The following is a 23,943-nucleotide window of genomic DNA, read 5'->3' as shown; positions in this document are numbered from 1 at the left end:
ACGAGACTTTTTATCATCTTTCTTGTTATCTTTAATAGATATCTTGACTGGGGTAGTTGAGATAGTCATGGATTCTTTAGCAGTGTTCTTTGACGACTTGTCGCTTTTCTTCCAGTCTTTCTTATCCTTGCGAGGTTTTATGGCCACGAGACCTTTGCCGTCATGGGATTTCATACTGATTTCCATGTCATGGGCATGCATAGCCAATTCTTCAAATGTGCGAGGTTTTATGCCTTGAAGAATGTAGAGAAGGCCCCAATGCATTCCCTGCATACACATCTCTACAGCAGAGATTTCTGACAATCGATCCTTGCAGTTCAGACTGAGTGCTCGCCACCGATTAATGTAGTCGATTATAGGCTCATCCTTCCATTGTTTCGTGTTAGTCAATTTTATCATATCAACAATACGACGAGTGCTATTGCACCTGTTCAAGAATTCTCATTCCATTTGGTCTCAACTATCAATTGATTCTGACTTTAGGTCGATGTATCACTTGAACGCGTTTCCTTTAAGGGAGCGGACAAACTGTTTAACTAGTAAGTCCCCATCAGTTCCGTCATTGTTACAAGTCTCGACAAAGTGGGCAATGTGTTGCTTGGGGTTGCCTTTTTCGTCAAATTGCTGAATCTTCGGAGGTTGGTATCCTATATGCATCCTCATACTGTCGATTCTCTTTGTATAGGGCTTTGAGTACATGAGAGTACTCTGCGAGACACCTTCGTATTGGGCTTGCATTTTATTTGTTATCATATCTTGCAATTGTTTGACAGATAATGAAGAGACTGAAGAAGCATGATTGGTTTGACTAGCTGCCTATTTTGTCACTGGCGTCTGGTTTTGACTAGCCGTATGTTCTGTTCTCGGCGTCTGTTTGGGTCCTTCATGTGAGTACCTTGTGCGGTAGAATTAGGATTCTCCATCGGTATTGCTGTGGAAGATGCAAGATTCCCAGACGGCAGTGGTGTGAAAGTTGCACGATTCCCATTGGCTGTGCTGTGGAAGTTGTGGGATGCCCAGATTGTATTGGTGATTCACCGAAGGTCTGAACTTCCAATTTGTTCATCAGTGTAGCGATTTGCAAGTCCTTCTCTTCAACAGTCTTTGTGAGGTTCTCAATGGCACTAGACATAGTTGCTAGTTGTTCCTCCATCGTGGCAGCTCCGGTCATCATAGTAGCGACCACATCTGAGTATGATAGGCCTTGAGAGTCAACGTTCCTTGAAGTGATTGATTGCTCCGAAGTCTGACGTGGTGACTCTGGGGGTGAACCGACACTAGAGTGAGCATCATAGACTGAATGAGGTAAATCTGGTGGCTGAATCTCCTCTGGAACAACGTCAGGATTCTTGACATGTTGAGTTTTCACGTTTGCCGGCTTCGGAGGATTGGTTTTCACCAAGTCTTGTTGATGTTTGGATGACTTGATGGCCTGGGACTTGCTACGTGTCACAGGGCCCGCTAAGGTACTTCCATCACTAGGTTTGGCCTTCGTGCCACTTTTCATGATGGCTTTGGCGTCGACCTTTGCAGTAGCGATGTTCTTTTGGACTTTCTTGTCTGTCTGAGTCTTAGGGGGAGCCATGGAATCTGATAGAAAAGAAACTTGATGGTAGGAGAAAAAGATGAGAGGCAGAGTTGGTCCCACCAGGCATGCCACAAATTTATACACACAAATTTTGTAAGTCTGCAATAGAAACAAAATATGGAGCAAATAATATAATATTTGATTAATTTAGATAAATAGGGTACACTTATCTGTAATATTCTTTACAAAAAAAATAGAGTAAGGTCCTCTGATTCGATCTCCTGTTTGGTTGGTTGGATCCAAGGGCTGCACGAGCTTGATCTTGAATCACCAGGGAATTTGGATGAAGAACGACACGTCTTTGGATGTACTTGTTGTTGATCACCGTGGAATTTGATGAAGAACGACACGATTTGATGTGCTTGGTGTTCTTCGCCTTTGGGTTTGAATGTTGGGGATAAGAGCTTCTATATTTCTCTCTGTAATTCTCGATTTCTAAATTCAGAATTTTGTGTCTTACTCCTTCCTCCAGGTCTCTATTTATAGGCTTCTTGGATCCATAGGATGATGACACGTGTCCTCTTTGATACGAAAAATATCATAACTGGGCCGGGCCGGTTATATTATGATAATTATCCTTAAAAATAATTATTCCAAATATATTTTATTAGGAATAATTACTTTTATATTTAACCATCTGGGTTGGGTTAATTAAATAATTTAAGTGGGCCAAACTTGGGCCAATTAAATAACTTAATTAAATATTAGACCCATATTTAATGAGTCCATTTGTCAAAATCAAAGCCCACTAAGTGTCTACAACTCCAAAACACAACACCTTCCAAACGGCCCTAAAGCACCACAAATCATATACACACACACACATTTTTTCTAAGGTCTGAAATAGTACTTTGCTGCACCATCATATGCAAAGTAAATTAAGAGTCCCCATTTCTTCTACCAGACTAGTAAGTCTCATCCAAGTTCTAAACATACCAATAGCTAGAAAATTTGTAGCAACACATAATAGGTCAAGATCTCTGTTCCTACTGAGCTTGGTTTATGATAGGCTGAAATTTTCAAGGGCATGACAAACAAGAAAACTGGAAACTAGTATTTTTCTTGAGGCAAGCGTCCATCATTTTTGTCTAACAAAAGTTTACTGTAAGTTAATGTTTTCCACAAAATTAGAAGTTAATATGTAGTTAAAAATGGAGCAAAACTGTTATGTCTTTAGTGGCCTGTTGATCTTGATCCTTTTCATAAGAATCAGCATTGAGACTGGGCATCATCAAAAGTTGTTTAGATATGTGAGACACTCAGAACTCCTTAAAAGTGATATTCATATCGAAAAGAAGCTCAGGAAACACTTTTCTTTAACTTGATTGCATTTGATCGGAAACCAAATAGAGGAATTTTTTTTCACAGAAGGTGCTATTCTATTAGAATACTATAACCGTAAGCATCGTCTTATCGAGCTGGAAGTTGTTCTCTAAATGAATCTATGAGTCTTTACCGTGAAATTGATAACGAGCCTTATCACGAAGCAGCAGCAGCGGCACCTCAGTTAGAACATCAACGGAGGCACCTCAGTTAGAACATCAACGGAGCCCCCTAACATTGATGTTCGAGTGGGATGGACTCCAACCCTAGCATCGACATTTCCTCCCCCTTTCCTATTCATCCTTTTTCTGGGGTAGCGTGTAATACCTTTAATTTTAAAAGAATAGTCTTGGGATTTATTTAATTATTTTATTACATTTTATGTGATTATTTGATTACGTGGCTAATTGTTTATATGTTTTAATTGAATTGTTTGTTCAAATTAGATATGTGCTAAATGGTGTATTTTAATTAAATTGTTTGTATGAATTTAATTGCTTAACTGATGTGTAGTTAATTGTATTTTAATTGTTAGAAGATTAAATGTTTATTTTTATTTTTATTTTTATTTTAAAGAGTTGAATTTGGATAATAGTAATGAACCAAACAATTGAATCGCATAAAGTACTTGGATAGGAATTGTGATAGGGTTTTTTTTTCCCGAAATTTGGTGAGGTAAGTTGGAATTTGATGTTTGATTCTAAAGGCTTATCTTTGACCATGTGTCTGTATGATTCTGACTTTGGCATGAGACACTTTTATGCTACAATTGGTGTTTTTAGGGAAAACAAAATAAATCTTTGCTCGTGAGCAGATAAATTGGAGGGTTTGTTCTTGAATTGAGAGCAGCCACTTCGTTCAACTAATAATGGACTGAACTCGGGCTTATGTCTTCATCGGCTGACAGGGACTGGTCAACATTGAATGCTCTCTTACAAATGAATCTTATATTAATCCACTCCATCAGTAGTACGCTGGTTTGCGCCAGGGATTGTCAAATTTAAATTGTCACTAAAGGTCTCTGCATATGGAGGTTTTCCCATTGCAACAACAATGGCATAGGAGAATTTATTGCACTTGACAAAGTCAGCATCAGGCTCTCTTTGTAGACAACTCTGTTTCCTTGTCAATTTTTATTTTGTTATTATTATTATTTTTTTTAAGCACCAAGGATTGTGCAATCTGCATATGAACAAGTTATTTGAAATTTTCCAAATGAAATAATATTAAGTAACTTCAGGGTGGATCATTTTGAAACAGCAGAAAGTGAAGGGATAATTAGAAACGTCTCAGCTGTGAGGTTACCCATACAACTCCAGAGTAGAGTAAACACGCTTAATTTTGGAATTTTGATGGGTTCATGACCATCACAACTTTAAAACTCGTTGTGTCATAGAAATGTATTGAATCTACATATAATACTTGTCATTTTCACACTTGCCCGCATAAGTCGTCACATCAGCTTATGGGAACGATCTTATTCTTAATCACGAAGTTTAGACCATCAATAAATTCTGTATAGTTGTTGGAAACTGAGACCTGCACTATGTCTACAACAATGTAAGTACATGGTCGTAACTTAACTAGGAAAATACCAAATGTGCCGCCGACACCCAAAATGCTGAAATTTGGCAGCCAGAGGCCAACCAAAATGCTGCATTTTGATAGTCATGCTAAATATGCTAATTTTTGACCTATTGAGTAAAATGCTCTGAGTGGGGTGAGTAACATGCGACATTTTGAAGGTAAGATGAATAAATGCCGCATTTCGTATGTAAACATTTATTCATTTACACACTTACTATGGATGATGTTTCATGATACCACCACACACTCTCTCTCTCTCTCTCTCTCCGCGCACTAGCGCACATATTTAGGCATGCAGATAAATGAACTTGAGAATTTCAATAAGTGATATATATATAATCATTCCCTAGTTTTATTTATTTTCAAACACTGGCAACTTTGTATTAACTTACAAATGTCATGTAATTTGCAAAGTTCCCTTAAACTAATGATATTGCATATCACTCAGATTCATTATGAAAAAGTAACATTTCATATACTTCATATTATTATTATTATTATTTATTGTTGGCATTTTTTATTTTTTTCATTTCTTTTCCCACCCACAAGATTATAAATATGAAAAAGTTTTGAGTATGACTACATTGACTAGTCAATATTTGTATACTTCACACATAACCGTTATTCGGTTCAATTACACTTTGAAATCGCTTCAAAGAAAAGCTAAAATATCAGAAAGCCAAGGAAACAGAAGAACCCTTTTCTCTTGCTTGTATAAAACCCTAAGAATTGTCGGTCTTTTTTCTGTCCTCCAAAGCCTCAGTCCTTGCTGGATTTTTATTTTCTTCAAACCCTAATCCTAATTCAACCAGGTCTGTTACATTTTCTCTCTCTCCATTCCGTATTATATTATATAGTCGTGTATAAACCCTAATTTCAAGAAGCATTTGAAAATTGGTGAAATAGAAGAGGTAAAAGATGAAGAGAAAGCAAGAACTTGAGCTTCAATACAAGGTTGAACAGAAGAGTGCGTGTAAATTTGGAGATGGAGTGGCATGGTTAAGAGGGGCGATGATAGGGAAAGGAAGTTATGGGTCAGTTTATTTCGCGGATTCCAAGAAACCCAGATTGCGATATAGCTATTTGCCTTCAGTTATTGCTGTGAAATCTGCTGAGGTCTCTGTTTCAGGTTCAATCCAGAAGGAGAGAGAGGTTTTGAGTAACATCCAATGGTGCCCTTATATTATTCGATGTTTTGGGGATGAGATCACGACCAGTGAAAATGGTGAGATGGTGTATAATTTGTTATTGGAGTATGGTTCTGGAGGAACCCTAGCTGGTTTGATTAAGAAATCGAGCGGTTGTGGGTTGCCTGAATCCGATGTTAGGTGCTATACGAGGTCAATTCTTCGAGGGCTTAATCACATTCATGAGAGTCGTTATGTTCACTGTGATATGAAGCCTGAGAACATAATACTTCTGCCTATTACTACAGGTGCTGTTACCAAATTTAAGGCGAAGATTGGTGATTTTGGGTTGGCGAAGAGGGTGGAAAAGAACGATCCTTATCTGAGAGGCACTCCTCTATATTTGTCACCCGAAGCTGTGGTTGATAACATACAAGAGCCTCCCTCTGATGTTTGGGCTCTTGGCTGTATTGTGCTTGAGATGCTAACAGGGAAGCCGCCTTGGGATACGAAAGAAGATCAGGATGCCGAGAGCCTTCTTCGTCAGATTGGTAAAGGGTGTACATTGCCTACAATTCCAAGCAAGATATCAAAAGAGGGGAAGGATTTCTTGAAGTGTTGTTTTGTGAGGACGGCCAAGTTTAGATTGACAGCTGAAATGCTACTGAACCACCCATTTGTAGAAGGATTAGTTGATGATGATGGAGAAGTTGAACAAGAGGACGAAGTCTTTAATGCGGACTTGTCATTTACGTTCTCTGATAATGATGATGAGTTCAGTTCTTACGGCTTCTCGGATGATTGTAGCTTCATATCTGAAGGAGACTCCTTCTATTCTTCGTCAGAAGAAGACGTAGAGGAGATGGATAATGAAGTGGTTTCTAGTTTTGCTGAAGAAGAAGCATCAGAAGTTCAAGAAAGGGTGGACATTACAAAGTCTAGCAATGCTCCTGAACTTGACCAGGTTTCATCAAACAAAATGCAGCAGTGTCCAATTGCTTTTGCCATTCCTGCTGGACTATAGCATTTATTGTGTCGGTACATGTAGTCATTCTTTACAAGTATATTTAGAGATCATTTTACAATAGCTTTCTTGTTATAGGAATTATGATTCATTTTAATAGAAAATAAACACAGCATTTAAGTATGCTATAATTGTATTTCTTCCATTTCAAAGGAACCAGGCAGTTAAAATTGTTATTGACATGGATATTATTATCTATTGTTACCTCTCAGGAACTCTTGAGATACCCAACACACATATGCAGACGCAAATATTTTTTTCAAGTCTGTCGGCCAATAATAACTCTCTCCCCCCCAAGAAGAAATGATTGCATCGTACAAGTAATTAAATGTCTATCCAGTTCCATTATTAACTAGAACTTTGTCTAGAAAGTTTTAAGGATCTTCGGTCACGTATATTAAGATATTGCAATTTAACTATGCTGTCTGGTTATGTGCTTGCCATGCCAGGAAAGTTTAGAATGATCATTGCTATATAAGAAAATTTGAAATTTAACCAGCTTGAATTGTCTAGGCTAACTAGTTTTACCAAATTGGCTGAGTAAGATTGACGAAGATTGTATATATTAAAGACACAATCATGGGTGGTAGGGACAGCTGACGGAGAAATGAGTCTTTGTTCATCAGATATTCTCTGCTAAAAACTATTCATGAAACCAATGTACACATGTCTGTTGATAAACTTATGACTCAGACCAATTGTCAGAGACTTATGCTGAAACTTATGCTGCAGAGGGTTAATTGAACCTGATTTTAGGTGCTTTACATGGTCTATTGTTTGAGGGCTTAATCACATCATTTTGTGCAGTTCTGTTCACTGCAATATAGAACCTGAGAACATTCTACTCTTGCCTGACAAGCATGGTAATTGTGGGTTGTCAAGAAGGAAAAAGGGAAGCAAATATGAGGTTTTATCATTACTTGAGAGGTATCTGCCGTACCTTATTCCTGAAGCTGTAATTGCCAATATACAAGAGCCGCCCCCAATATTTGGGCTCTTGGCCTTCTTGTGCATGAGATGCCATTAGCAAAGCCTCTTTGGTATAATATACAAGATTTGTTTTATGTCATGAATTTCCTATAGTCCCAATTAAGATACTGAAAGAGGGAAAGGATTTGAAAAGGGTTGTCTTCTAAAGAAGGCGCGTACAGACAGACTGCTGACAGGGTATTGAATCAATCATTAGAAGAGGTTTCAGATGCAGACAATGATAATGATTCTTGATCAGGTGAATCGAGCATCAAATCTGACAAGGACTTGTACTAGGATACTCCTCCCAGCATCCTTAGTAGGCAGAATCAACGCTAGGAAATTGTCTTTTCTTTCTTTTCTTTAATTCAAATGTTTCCATTGTAATTCATTAGTGGCGCCATTAGTGGGGATGACATTATATGACTTCTTCATTCCCTGCAAATCTCTGAATTAGCTTTTGTGAATTTGTCTCAATATTTATGTTCAAATCTAGTAGGCCTAATTTAGAAATAGTGATGAATAGTAATTATTATTATGGCAAAGGAAGTGTAATTTTTCTCTCATTCTGTGCTAGTGAAAGAGCAGAGGCATTATAACCCAATCATATCTATCTTAATGAATGGCGCCACTTTCTAATGGCACTTTTTGGTTAAAACTTGAGGTTGTTTAATTCAGTTTCCTTAATGCAAAGGTAGAACTTCTCTAAATGTAATATATGCCTTTACATTATCATTTTAGGCATTAAAATTTGGATATCAAATATATCAATTTTGAAATTGTAATTTATGATTGTGATTAGTCATGAAAAATTCTGTTTCCAAAATTGCAAATACAAATAAAGAAGATAGTGTAGGACAGTGACAGCAAAAGGTACGGTTTCTAACCCTACTTTAAATTGCGTATTTGCTTGACATTTTTAAACTCCAACATGATATCATGTTCAAGATATCTAAAACATTAAAGATCATTTGTAAGATTCATACCTCTAGATTTTCAAGTTGGAAATAGTGGCCTTCTAGACATTGCTTTTATTTATTTATTTAAATCATGTTATTCTATTTAAATGCTAAATAATGAGAAGAAACGGAAAAAAAGAAAAAAGAAAAAGAAAAAGAAAATTTGGGTTAGATCTTAAAAGATTTTAATTATTTCTTCTCCTCACTAATTTTCTTGACTGTACATATGTTGCATTTATGTCACTTAATGATTTTAAGTTTCTTTTCTCCTCACTAATTTTCTTGACTGTCCATAAATTGCATCCATATGTGCTGAATCGGTTACAGTAGAAGGAAGCCATGCAGAGCAGCATTTAAAGACATTTCAAGGTGCCACAGAAAAGCAGGGAGGGACCACCGTCCAATTATTATCAAAGAAGGCCATGCTTTATATGTGACAAGGAGGCTTCTCTGCACAAGATATCATGTGCTATTTTATTTTATTTATTTATTTATTCACTTTTTGCATTATATATAGGATCTCATTTAATATTGCAATTTGTGAGTTGCTTTGGATTTTTTGTTTGTTTTCTTTAATTTAAGATTTTGTAAATTTTACTTCGCATACGGATTTGCTTTACAACACTAGAAATCATAACATTAGTTGTTCACACTACTGTGCACCTTTGGTAGTTCAGAAAACTGCCTTAACAGGAGAAGCTGTAGCCTGCACTTCATATAGATTAGGGAAGTAAGCTGTAAGCAGTAGTTTGCATGCCATATAGTAAAGCAAAGGAGTAGTACTTTGCATGACATGTGTTCGAGTCATTTTTCATGTTAACCATAGGTATCAGTCTAGTCATAGTGCACATACTTCGGGGGAGTTTTATCTCTTATTTTGCATTGGTGTTTCCATGCATATTCTGAACTTAACAGGGGGAGAATTAACAATGAGAAGCCAATACTCCCTCTGTCCCACAAAAAAGGTCCCTTTTTTGGGAATCTAACTTGTAAGAGTGTAGTTTTTAATATTTTTTATTTTATTTTATTATAGTGGTAGGGAATGAATTTCCAAATATACCCTTCTATGGTGGGTCCACAGGCTTTTATAACTTCAAGGCAAGGAGGGTAAATTAGGAATATTAAAAACATAGTACATTGGATTTTGAATTGGGACAGCCAAAAATGAAAAGGTGGACACTTTTTGTGGGACGGAGGGAGTATGATGCATTTTTACATGAATAAGGATGTGTTTGTGATGGTTAAAGATAAAACTGCTGTTACATTTTATCCATGAGAAACCAAAATGCTGCATCTTGATAGTTAGATGCTGGAGTAAGAAAAAACAAGGAGGATGCTGTGGGATGGTAAGATAAATAAATTCTGCATTTTGTATGTACAATTTTATTTGTTTCTACCGCACATAGTGGGCACACTTGTGCCCGTCTCTCTATATATCTGTCTGTCTGTATCTGTTTGTCCACGAGTATCTATCTATCTTTCTATATCTGTTTGTGCACCAGTGTGCATGCATATTTGGGCATGCAGATAAATGGACTTCTGAATGTGATACCGCGTGATGTTGGCGGGTAAGTCTGAAACCTCTTTTTTTTTGGTGGTGATAGTTCTTTATTATGTTTAAAAACATAATCTACAGTTGTTAAATATAATTATGGGCAGTGCAGGAAAGTGACAGACTACAATGAAAATGTGAGACGGATTCTTTGCAAACTGTCTTATGAAACAGAAACAGAACCGGGGAATCAAAATAAATGAATAAACCGACAGGAACATTATAGGTGAGTTATCTTTTTTTCCCTCCCTACTAGTCCTTAATGCAGTTTTTTAGTTAAAATGACAAGATTTTTAGGCCAGATGGCTTCAACTTTGTTATGATAAATTAAAATTTAAATGTGACCTATTTAATACTGTCAGATCCTTCCATAGAGTCAAATGCAAGCAGTTCTTTTTCAGTTCTAAATGCAATCTTTGCATCCATGTTATCCATCATTACAAACTCCACTCAAATGCACAACAGACACTATATTTTTTCTTGTGCCTTTTCATTTCCTTTAATTTAACACTAAAATCATATATCATAAACTGAAGTTCTAGTTTTTGGGGAACAAGATAAAAAGAGGGGAGAGATTTTCGAATATTATGGTCATTGCAGACGGAATTCACAAAATTCTAAATTTCCTCTCCTTTGATTTGTTCAATAGCCAAACAAAACATAACAAAGTATTTTTATAAACTTTACTTTTACTAACTACCACTAAGAGGAAGAAATAGTCTTTAGCTACTAAAGAAGTATTTTAGTCATATTCTAAAAGATAAGGGCCTGTTTGGTAGCTGTTTTGTTTTGGTGTTTTTGTTGCGGGCTTCATTTCAGGCCCAAAAACATGTTTGGCATGTATTGTTTTGTTTTAAACAGTGCTAAAACATTTTCAAAATTTGGGCCCAAAAGTGAAACACCGAAATGATGTTTTTTGGTGTTTCAATACTGTTGGCCCAACAAAACCACTGTAGCGGAGGAAGTAAGTTACAATTGAAACTGTAGCGGAGGAAGTAAAACTTTGCAACATTTGGCCCGACTACCATCTCTCTCCTCTGAAACCCTAGACGGCGATTTGGGAGGCGATGAAAACAACGTGATATTGACTGTAAGAACAGCAGCCTGAGATCTGCCTCTGCAAGGCAAGGTATGCGTTCTTCCCCATTTTTTTTTTACTGTAAGGCGATGTTGACTGTAACATTACTGATTTCACAATCTGTGTGTTTCTTCAATTAATTGTTTTCCTATTTTTGCTTCTCTCTGTTTTTTACACTACTCGTTGTCTTTTGATTTTTACAGGAAAAGATAGGCAATAAGGGTCGAAAATGGAGTTTGTGGAGGAGTTCTTCAGGTGGACTCGCACTGTCATCAAAGGGCATGAAAGGAGGTCACTTGGCTGCGTCGGAGCGGTCTGATTCTTCGTTTGTTGTTGATGAGGCGTTCACTGCTGCCATGTCTACTGTTGTTCGAGCTCCACCAAAGAATTTCATGGTGATTAGACAAGAATGGGCTGCGATTTGTATTCAAACAATGTTTCGTGCCTTCCTGGTAAATGGGTTTCTTTGATTTTGCTCCTCTCTAATCTCTATAGATATACATGTATATATGTGTATATACATATTTAACTGTTACTAAATGTTTTTTTTTTGGGTGAAAATTGGGTCAGAGCTCTTGCAATCTGATGAATAGAGTTCAATCATTTGAGAAGGGGTGTTATGTGTTTGTTTGTTCAATTGTTAGATATGAAATTTGAATATGTTTAGGGAAAACAATGACATGATTGAAGAAATATCCATCTTGCTTTTATAAATTTGGCTCTTTTTAGTCAAAATTTGTTATTGCTAATTTGGGAGTAATATGATGATTCAAGGCAAGACAGGCTTTTAGGGCCTTGAAAGCAGTGGTGAGACTGCAGGCTATATTTAGAGGTCGGAAGGTGAGAAAGCAAGCCGCAGTTACACTCAGGTGCATGAAGGCTCTTGTCCGAGCTCAGGCTCGAGTCAGGGCTACGAGTGCTCAGGCATCCTCGGAAGCACAGAAATTACTTGATGAACAGCGAAACCAAGCTGATCCGATTAAGCAGGCTGAGGTATGATATGGTGTTTGATATATGTTTACCACATGAATTTTACGTAGTGCAGTAGTTCAAGATGAAATGAATGAATGAACCAAGTCTTTTTGCATTTTATAGGGTGGATGGTGTGATAGTCCTGGAACAATCGATGAAGTGAAAACAAAGCTACAACTGAAGCAAGAGGGAGCTATCAAGAGGGAGAGCAATTTCATACGCCCTCTCTTAATAGGTAACGAATCCAAATTATCATATGAGTATTGGCTTTCCAAAAGTACAAGCAAACGCACACACTCCCACAATATTATCCCTTGCAGTACTCGAATCCTCAAACTCCCTTTTGGAAATGAGAGATCATATCATCTAGGCTAATGCCATTTAAAATGTATTGATTTCAGCAATTGAGATCAAAACCTAGCTCAAATTCAAGATCAAACAAGCTAGTGTCTTCTCGCAAGCTGGATAAGGACAGCCCAGGATGGAGCTGGTTAGAAGGTTGGATGGCGGCTAAGCCATGGGAAAGCAGGCTGCTTGAAGAATTCAGCTCTGACCCATCAGAGATGACTCCAGTATCTAAGAAATATGAAGATTATTCTGTCAGGTTTAGTTCAGATTCTTCTGAACAGGACTCGGCAAAAGTTAGACGAAATAATATTTCAACCAGGGTATCTACAAAACCTCCAGTCACTGGCAAAATCGCTCGCTCGTCTTCTGACCCATGTTCGGAATTTCCATATGATGAAAGCACCACCTCATCAACTTCATCAGCATCTGCGGGAACTCCCGGATCTGGCAACACTCTAGCGGAAGGCAATGCCAATAAACCAAACTATATGAGTCTCACCAAGTCAATCAAGGCTAAGCAGAGAGCCTGCAATCATCTATCTAACAATATACAGTGGCATTTGATGGAGAACCTTCAGTTCCATAGGAAACACAGTCCATTTTGTAGTGGGGATACAAGGAAGAGTGCTAGTTATAATTGTTATTCGGTTGATTTGTGCAAGGATCTGTACCCACCAGCGCAATTGGATGGATATGATGATTGGGTAAAAAGTGGTCAGAACTGAAGGAGATTCATAGTTTGCTATTATGAGCACAAAGCTTGGGCTATTTCCATTGTTTTGCTTCCATGGAATTCAACAGTTTGTTGTCCTTTTTGAGTTGGAACTTTTCAAGTTAGAAATTTACATCAAAAGGGGTGTTCATCCTGACGGACCTGAACAAGTTTTCGAACAATTGGATAGGATTTTGTGGTTTGTTTTACAAGAATATATGGCTTTATAGATGTAAAGGGAAGCGGTTGAGGTTATAGGATTTGTTTATTATGATTTTTTTCTTTTTCTTTTTCATACAGCTCTTTTAGAGAAGTGAAATATGCAGTACTGACTACTTAAATGACATTTTTCCATTTGGTTGTGGATTGGATTGGAGTGACATTGAAGACTTCATGTTTGTTTGTCTACTACTATAAATTTGTGATTTTTCATATGCAACACTGACTGGTTAAATGAAATGACATTTTTCCATTTGGTTGTTGACCACATGAATTTAAATGTAGGAAGATATATAATTTTATCACTTGAGGCATGGACTCGTTTTGTTGTGATGCCAAATATTTTAAGTACTTGCATATGTTAAGATGATGATTGCCATGTGTCTTGCCAACCTACTACTTTTCAATCAAAGTATTTTTGCCAGAAAACAGCCAACGTTAATTAAGCATTGGTGCCAAGGGCGAAGTGCTCAAAAGTTCAAACCAACCTTCTAGAGGTATGGCCAAGGAGGTAACTGTTAAGAAAACGAAGTCCCTATATATAATTTAAAGTAATATATATTAGAAGAGTTGGCACCTGGTTATATATATATATATATACAATACACATACATAATAGTTTCTTGACTAGGCCAATGATGTGTTTACATGATTGTTTTGGCACCAGTACCACAGATCATAACAACACTACTGATATGACCATTCCAAATGTTCCAAGCATCATCAAAGGTCACTTTTCCTTCCAAAAATTCCCGATTTATTAAAAATCAAATGATAATTTTATGGCCTTGCAATTGCTTTTGAGACATCCTAGGAAACCCTGGCCACAACACATTTAATGGATGGTGCATGGGTGAGAATTTGTTCAAAATTCAATATATTTATTAAAATATATATGTACTATTTATATAGAAATAAATTTATAAATATATTTAAATTTTATAAAAATAAATTAAAAAGAATGATAACCAAACATTTCTTTTTTTTTTTTTTTTTTTTACAACAGTTGAAGTTACCAAACATGTTTTTCATGTTTCTGTTCCCGACATTTCCAAAACAAAACATTGTTCCCAAACGTACTTCCGATTTTTGCCAAAACACTCCAATAGTAAAAACGCTGTTTCTGTTTTAGCCAAAAACAAAACGCCTAAAGTAAAACGCATGCCAAACGGGCCCTAAGTTCTTATACTGTTTTGTTTACCTTTCAAATAGTGATCTCCCAGTTTTAGAAATGATATCTACTATTACTTGACTCAAATTCAATAATTCAATGTTTCTTTGCTTTTCAAACTTTTTTTAATTAATCATTTGGTTGTATTAATGGTTTGGTTCAAAAGTGGTCGTTGATTTCAATAGATATTGTATTGTTTACATTGTGGCTTATTCATTTGATTTTGTTTTTTAAAACCTGAGAAAGAATCACACTTACTAAAAAATTACTCTAATATTGAGACAATCTCATGTCCTCATCAGAGCTAAATCTTTGGTTCATTGTGAGTGAAACAGAGGATAATAGAAGAAAATGGAATTGGACAACCACCATTTGTGTAGAGACCTGGATTTATTTTTTATTTTCCTCGTGTGTTTTGACACGATTCTAGTCATGGGGGACTTGTTTTGAGTGTCCGGGTTCATTTCTTTTCCATGTCCAGTGCACATTCAAGTTTGGGTGTGTGGGCCCAGGGCAATTCTAGGACTCTGGAATTGTTGGGGGCACAATTGAGAGTCTCTAGGGACTTTGGTGAAAAGTGTGGATTGGGGAAGTGCCATTTGGTGATTCCCTAAAACTTACTTGGAGCAAATAGGAGGAAAGTGGGTTTTAGTACTTAACTAGGGGAAAGTTGGATGAGTATATCTCACGACCTAAATCTGTCGGACACGGCTCATAATGGAAAAGGAAATAAACCGCACTCTTGCTCAAGTCTAAAGTGGGGAAACTAGATGGAAATGGTTAGCCGATGTGGCCAACATAAAGTCTATGCCGAACAGTCTGAAAATCTGCGCAGGGCATACCCAAAAATTCATAGAAAATTCATTTTAAATCGAAACGGGGAAAACCAAAATGATTTGGAAACTAGACTCATAATGCAAGGAGACCACGCAACTCTTGGAGCCTGAATGTTTTAGGATGAAAATAGTTCTTAGAAACAAATCCGTAGTCCGTAGAGGAGAGACAAACCAGGGCAGCTTAAAAGAAAAATTTATAGAAAATCCATCCAACATCGGAATGTTGAAAACTAAATTTATTTTGAAATCTGACTTATGGGAGTATAAAACCAGAGAATTTTATAATCGTTTGATGTTGGGAAGTAGGCCAAATAATTTTATAAAAATCGGCTCGTGAACAGAGACACAATGTTGGACAGCAGCAACTGTCGAATTTTTATAAAATAAGTACTTGTCCAAAATTAACAAAATTTTACAGAAAGGTTATAGACTAACATGGGAACTTGGGATAAAAATTTTGGAGCAATTGGAGAACCACAACCACTTGGAGAAAATTTTCTTTTCAGGTAAGAACGAAGAAAGTTGAACAGAAAAATTGGAAATGATAATGGTCCAAAATCTGCCCAACCAACTTACAAACATAAATCATAGACAAACCAAAAAAGAAGCATAATATATTGGCCAACATGGCTTAATTTACATCCATTTACATGCCATGACTCCAAGTGTATTCAAGTGCACAAAATGAGTCTAGGTACCAAAATATACATGTCCCAAATATATATATATATACATAGTCAAAATACACGACTGCTTCCCAAAATGAATGAAGTCACACTACTATATACATAGGAAAAAGTCAGCAAAATAGGTTCTCCACAAGCTAGCAATTGTAAAGGAGCAACTAAAGCCTCACTCCAAGTGTTCATATGAATGCCGTAAACGGTAAGAGAATTATACGAGTAGCAATATCAGGTGTAGAGGGCCAACACAAAACAAGATGATTGAATGCTATATGCCGTGAATACACACACCAATCACCAAACTCACACCCAACTCAACCCACACCAAAACTTGTTAACACAACCTGGACTGAGGCGACTCCCCGTCGTCCACGAGTGAAATTGGCTAACTATCCCTGGCCTAGGGCAACTCTGTAGCGCCATTTGTGGGCCAGGTAACTCAATTATATACGGGGCAATCTCCTTGTACTCCCTCTAGGTTGGGTTAGCACACCTGGACCGAGGCGACTCCCCGACATATGTTTTTCGCAACATTTTTCCACTAATCTTTGGAAAATCAACCATAAACTTTTGGAAAATTATTCTCCACACACACACCCACACTATGCATATTTGACGAATGCACATAGCATTTTCATAGTTCAATTTCATCATGAGATTAATCATTTAACCATGATAATGAGACAAGCATGCTTTCCAACACTGAAAGAAGTGTTCTTCTTGCTCTTCTCTATGATTCCATGGTTCGAAATCACTGTTTGGAGCACTTTGATTCCGGTGGGATTTTGGGTTTAGCCATTTGGAGGTAGGGGTGTGTTAATCTTTTTACTCTAGGGTTCTTAAGTTGTGATTACATGTAGTATTGTGTTCAATCATGATTTATTAGTGTCTTTGATGTGCTACATATGCTAAATTCATGCTATAGTTGAAATTGGGTACTTTCTTCTACATAAAATAGATATGTGTTGATGGTTGAGGTATGAGACTATATGATACATGCTAGAAATATGTCAATTGATGAAATGAAAGGGATTCTTGCATATATGTGATGTCTATGTTGTGATACTCGTATGTGGATAGTGATATACATGCTTATATGAAATTGGTGGGTTTAGAAGTCCAATATATGTGTGTATTGATACTATGACCTCCAAGTGTTTGATTAAATGCACAAATGATGAAACTATGCTCTAGAAATGGTTTTAATGATGTTGAAAAGGGAATTGAAATGCACTGGATATATGGCGTGGTAGTAGCATGGTAAGGGTGCATATTGTGAGTGTTGAATACCTTTCTTGAATGCTTGTGCTATGTGCTATGAGTGGTTACCATATCACCTACTGGGCTAGTTTGCTCACCCCAATATTTTGTAGGCAAGGAGCACGCAACGGGCGACACTTGGTCCTCCTAGAGAAGTGAAACATGATTTTGTGGCTTTTGCTATCTCTTGTTGAAGTTGAATCCATGTTTTTGTCACTTGGAGATTTATAGTGTTCTTGTACTTACTTTCTTGTGTTGATATTGATGGTGATGTCAGGCCTATTAGAACGCCCCATACACATACAGTCCCTCTATGCAATGACCACAAGAGAATTTGAATTCCGGACTTCCATCCAGAATATGAAGTGAGAGATTTCATAGACAAACAAGTTGCACCAAAGTCAGGACACTAGAATATCAACTGCTGTACTTCCTCCTCAGATTCCATGTCCACTCGGCAAGGCTTAACGTTGGTTGAAATATAGGATTATCATCCACTAATATCCTGCAGCATTTTTTTATTGTCCTCCAACTGGGCATCCATTTAAATTGAATTGTTGCAAGTGCAACCTCATAAGGAAAAGATTGTTAGTCACCAACAAATCATTGCTCAATTGAACTGTTCATACAAAAAGATCTCTTCCCACCTTCATTTACACCATTCCTCATTCATCATCAACAATCTCTCTCTCAAAAACACACACACACACAAAAACTGGACAAACACAATTGTGGTAGTCTTCTTTTATTAATTTATTATGTAGCACCATGAATGTAAGAGATAGGCAGTGTAGAGGGTACTTTTCATTGTGCACTTCAGTTTCTCGAACATGGTCTTCAAGAGAACCATTTTCCTTTTTCTGCTGCTTAATTTTTTTATAGTCTCTGAACAGGCACTCTCTGCTTATCACCACCACAACCCCCCTTACCACTCTTTAGAGACTGATAAAATTGCACTTCTTGCATTCAAAAGGACCATAATATCTGACCCAAATTCCTCGCTAACTGGAATGAGACCAATTATGTGTGCAACTTCACGGGTGTCCGCTGCAACAAACAGTGGCATCGCGTGATAAGCCTCAACCTCAGTGGTTCTGCACTTGTAGGGTTGCTTTCACCCTTCATTTCAAATCTAACCCGGCTTCGATTTTTGACAACTTGTTGACAATAACTTGTATGGCATCATTCCACCAGAATTCTACTCCCTCCGACACCTCGTATGGATCAAGCTTGATGGGAACAAATTGCATGGTCAAGTACCAGATTTCTTTTTCCTTTCCAATCGTACTTTTGTAAGTCTGAGGGACAACAACTTAACAGGTATGGTTCCAGCTTCCTTCTTCTCCAACTGCACTTCAATGGGAAATGTAGACCTCTCCTACAACTTTCTCAAAGGGAATATTCCACCAGAAATTATGTATGCAACGAACACATGATGATAATTCAAACTGCTGGCTAATTTCAGAGCATTAATTCATATACATTCTCTATGCACTTAATGCTAGGTGTAATACATGTACAAATTCATGATCTTGCAATCTTGCTGCTGAAGCACATGCATATGAACTGACATATATAAATAATGCTGCTCTTTCCCAAGTTCTCCTAACCTTTTTTTATTTATGATCATTTGTTGTTTCTCTCTTTTCTATCACATATACATATACAGAATCCTGGGTTGTAGGCTAAGTTAATGAAATACATTGAATATATCTGAGGTTAATTGGGAACAGTCTTGAGCTAAGAATTAAAGCCTTGAAAGATGGAGTGCATCTGTCAAGCCCACAAGTCCCACCAATTTGAGCTGCTCCCACATGAGTGATCAAAAAGGGCAGCTGAAGTACTGTCAAAACTGCACCATTTTTCAGGTGTTACCGAGGAACAATTTGCTTGTTCGCTCATATTGTTTAGCAGAAGTTCTGGTAGTACTACTTCTTCTTCCTTCACAAAGTACTCAGCCTCTCTGCTCTCATCATCATTCGAACACATTAGCATTTCGTCGTCCAATCCTTCATTTAAATGGCTTGGATCTCTTTTGATCTCCCAGTAAGCATGATCTCCAAAGTCCAAGCCAAAATCTACACTATTTCCTCCCAAATATTTACTTCCCTCCTCGCCTCCATTTCGAGATTTTCTGAACAGATCACTTAGCTTTTGCAACTGTTTGTTCAGAAGAAAATAAGATGTTTAATCTATTCGACTAAACAGTAACACGGGACATGAATCTTATGTTTCCATTCCGCTTCTACAAAAACATGCATGTTAAAGAAGGAGGAGTACCTGTATGAGCAAGGATTGCTTCTCAGTCTTCAGGGACTCGAATTTAGGGCTGCAACTTGGGCGGGTTAACCCAGCCCAACCCGAAAATTTAAAATTTGGACTTTAAGTTTACAAATCGGGTTCATGTTTGGGTTGGGTTTTGTCAAAACCCAGACATATTCGGGTTGGGCTCAGGCTCAACCCGAACCCAACCCAAAACCCAAAAATTTAAAAAAAAAAAAAAATTTTCCTTTTTTTTTTTTTTTTCTTTCTACGTTCTCTCTCCTCTCTCTTCTTTTTCTCTCTCTCTCTCTCTTCTTTCTCTTTCTCTCTCTACCACCGTCCCCATACATTCAAGTTCGCAGTTGCAGAGAGAGAGAGGGGGGCAAGCTTGAGAGTTGAGAGACAGCGGTTGAAGCTTGCAAACAGCGAACCCGATCTGGAACGGCGGGCGATGAAAACTGAAAGATCTGGGTTTTGATTCTTTGAACAATCTGAAATGGTTGAGAGACAGCGGTTGAAGCTTTGTGAACGGCGAACCCGATCTGGAACAGCGGGCGATGGAAACTGAAAGATCTGGGTTTCGATTTTTTTAGCAATTTGAAATGATATGCTGATATGGGTTTTGAACTTTTGATTGTCGCAGACAGATAGATGAAACTGAAATATATGGGCTTTGAAGTTCTGATTCTTGTAGATTTTGTACTTTGCAGTTGTTGCAGGGGGAGGGGGGGGGGAGTTTAGAGAGAGGCGATTGGGGAGGCTAAAATGATTTGTCCTAAATAAAATATAATATATATATATATTTATATATATATAATTTGTTTTTAATAATAATATAATCAAATATATATAATATATTTTCAATCCGTCAACCCGACCCAACCCGTCCAAAAATATTCGGGCTGGGTTATGATCATAACCCATGTTGAGTACAATTCGGGTTGGCCCAACCCAACTTGCAGCCCTACTCGAATTGTGAATTTAGAGTATCGTAATTGGCTTTGAGTACTCTGTACTTGTGCTCTAATTGCTTCGACTTCAATCTTGCTCTTCTGTTCTGGAACCATATGCCTACTTGGCGAGGTTGCAGACCGAGCTCTCTTGCCACCTGCACCTTCTTCTTCGCCTCAAGCTTTGCTTCCAACTTGAAAACGGACTCCAGAGACCGTATCTGCTCATTACTAAACCTTCTACTATTCTTGATCTTCTTCTTTTTCTTCGGAATAATTGGTAGCCGCTCGGGGCTGCTGGTGACAGGCTCGGTTTTGGTGGCTATTGAGACCAAAACCGAATGAGACCAATATATTATGTGTGCAACTTCACAGGTGTCCGCTGCAACAAAATGTGGCATCGCGTGATAAGCCTCAACCTCAGTGGTTCTGCACTTGTAGGGTTGCTTTCACCCTTCATTTCAAATCTAACCCGGCTTCGATTTTTACAGCTTGTTGACAATAACCTGTATGGCATCATTCCACCAGAATTCTCCTCCCTCTGACACCTCATATGGATCAAGCTTGATGGGAACAAATTGCATGGTCAAATACCAGATTTCTTCTCCTTCCTTTCCAATCGTACTTTTGTAAGTCTGAGGGACAACAACTTAACAGGTATGGTTCCAGCTTCCTTCTTCTCCAACTGCACTTCATTGGGAAATTTAGACCTCTCCTACAACTTTCTCAAAGGGAATATTCCACCAGAAATTGTAAACTGCCTTATTATGTGGAAACATAAGTTGTATGATAATCGATTCACCGGAGATTTCCCATTCTCTATGTCCAACCTTTCAAACATGTATTGTTTGGACGTGGAGTACAACAATTTTACTGGTGAATTGCCTTCGGAGATAGTAGGAAAGTGGACTTTTCTTGTCATTCTTCATTTATCAGACAATAATTTGTCAGTCATGACCTTAACCCATTCTTCACCGCCCTCACAAACTGCACTATACTAGAGGAGCTTGAATTGGCTGGCATGGACCTTGGAGGAAGTTTGCCTAGTTCCATTGGCCAACTTGTTAAACTTGAATATCTATACCTACAAGAAAACAGGATCTTTGGGTCCATTCCTTCATATTTAGCAAATCTTACCAATCGTGTTGCTGAATTTGACATCAAATCTTACCAATCTTGTGTTCCAGGATAAATACCTGGAAGTTTAGGACAGTGCAGGGATCTGGCCAAATTGGACTTGTCCTATGACAGATTGACAGGGGGCATCCCTTTAGGAGTATTAGGTATACATGAGATTTGAATATTCCTGAATCTTTCCCATAATCATCTTGAAGGACCATTGCCAATTGAGCTAAGCAAGCTGGAAAATGTCCAAGAGATAGATCTTTCATCGAATTACTTCACTGGAAGTATCTTCCCTCAGATAGCAAATTGCTTTTCCTTGAGGCTAAGCAAGCTGGAAAATGTCCAAGAGATAGATCTTTCATCTAATTACTTCACTGGAGGTATCTTCCCTCAGATAGCAAATTGCTTTTCCTTGAGGCTGTTGAATTTTTCGCACAATCTCTTCAAGGGCAGCTTCCAGATTCTTTAGGTGATCTTAAGCGCCTTGAAGCCTTTGATGTTTCAGGAAACCATTTGTCCGGAAAAATCCCAACAAGCTTGAACAAAATTGAAACTCTCACATTTCTGAATCTTTCATATAACAATTTCACTGGAAGAATTCCCTCCGATGGTATCTTTGATTCTGTTACAAATCTGTCATTCTTAGGCAACGAAAATCTTTGTGCGTTTCCTGGTCTTCGAAATTGCCATCGAAGCTGCAGAATTACTTTCGTTCGCATGTGTTCTTGATTGTATTCATATCTGTATCAGTGTTCTTGTCAACAATATGTTGTGTGATTATATGCCTGCGCTTACAAAGAATACCTTTCTTGAATGCTTGTGCTATTTGCTCACCCCAATATTTTGTAGGCAAGGAGCATGCAAAGGGCGACGCTTAGTCCTCCTAGGGAAGTGAAGCATGATTTTGGGGCTTTTGTTATCTCTTGTTGAAGTTGAATCCATGTTTTTGTCACTTGGAGATTTATAATGTAAGAACATTTATATTGTACTTACTTTCTTGTGTTGATATTGCTCCGGGGAGGAAAATTGATGCGAGAATCTTAATATGGCTAATTTTAGTGTTCTCTCATATGAGTTCTTACCCTGATCCTATCCTTGTAATCTCTAAATTTTTAAGTTATATTTGGATTAGAAGTCATGAACATGTATTTTTGTACTTGCCACGTTTTAAGGCATGTAATTGAAGCTCTTCTTGGGAAATTTGACATCAATTATGTTGTACCATGATTCCATGTTGTTTGATGTCACACATGTTTCTTAGAAACATTCTTCCATGGCTATCAGGTGTTGGGACAGGTTAAAGACAATTTGGAAGCAAAATGGATCATTTTTCCTAGGTATAGAATTGGGTCTGCAGTAATTGGACCGGTCCACCCAACGATGTTTCAGTGCGAGAAGAAGAGGACCCACTTAATAGGGGTATTTTTGTAATTTAAAATTTATAATTATCTTTAAATTTAATATTAAATCATAAGGTTAATTTTGTCATTTCACAACCTAATAAACGGGTCAGTCACGTATATGTGGTAACTTGATAGCATTTCTTTAGTTCAGGAGTGTTTAATTTTAGTGGAGTTTTTTTGCACGAAAATGATAATAGAGGGGGTTTACGTGATTTTACCGCTTTATTAGTAGTATTTCATTTTGACAAATAAGTCTAAATATCATTTTTCTTTTGTAATTGCACTCTACTTGTATTGTGGTCCTCAATTCAATTACAATATCAAATATTAGGGTTATTTATGTCATTTTGTTTTAATATTTTAAAATGCTTGGGAAATATCTCAAATATTAGAGTCGTTTATGTCATTTAATTAATAATTAGAGCATGATTGATCGACTTTTCTAAAAATGGTTTGGTATTCTACTTTTAGAAAATATAAGGAAATTATAAATTTGTTTGTTTGATGAGTTTCTGTTATATACTATAAAAAGAGAGTGGGAATATTAATAATTTCAAGCATTTTTGTTTTAATTATGTGAATTTTTTCTATTTTTGATGTTTTATTTTTCGAAAAGTACTAATTTTTAAAGTTCTTAAAAAATCATATAATTGAACCAAACACATCCTTAGACATTCCTTACCTGGAAGAAAAATTATACTTTTGACAAATTGGTTGTAGCAAACAGGGTTCAAAGTGAAAATATACATGATTTTTCAATTAATGTACGTTAACTAAATGGATTGCACCGAGTCT

General features: G+C 37.2%; 2 pseudogenes; both read left to right on the top strand.

Annotated features, from left to right (window-relative positions):
* Positions 1-5,003: 5,003 nt before the first annotated feature.
* Positions 5,004-13,781, top strand: LOC132286163 (protein IQ-DOMAIN 8-like; annotated as a pseudogene).
* A 7,180-nt stretch (positions 13,782-20,961) lies between these two features.
* On the top strand, positions 20,962-22,623 carry LOC132280939 (putative leucine-rich repeat receptor-like serine/threonine-protein kinase At2g24130; annotated as a pseudogene).
* Positions 22,624-23,943: the final 1,320 nt, after the last annotated feature.

Source organism: Cornus florida, unplaced genomic scaffold (genome assembly GCF_030987335.1).
Source record: "Cornus florida cultivar Cherokee Brave unplaced genomic scaffold, ASM3098733v1 CherokeeBrave_3.0.0_Hap2_Chr11, whole genome shotgun sequence".
Lineage (NCBI taxonomy): Eukaryota > Viridiplantae > Streptophyta > Magnoliopsida > Cornales > Cornaceae > Cornus > Cornus florida.
Note: the sequence above shows the minus strand (reverse complement) of the source record. Positions and strands in the feature narration are given on the sequence as shown.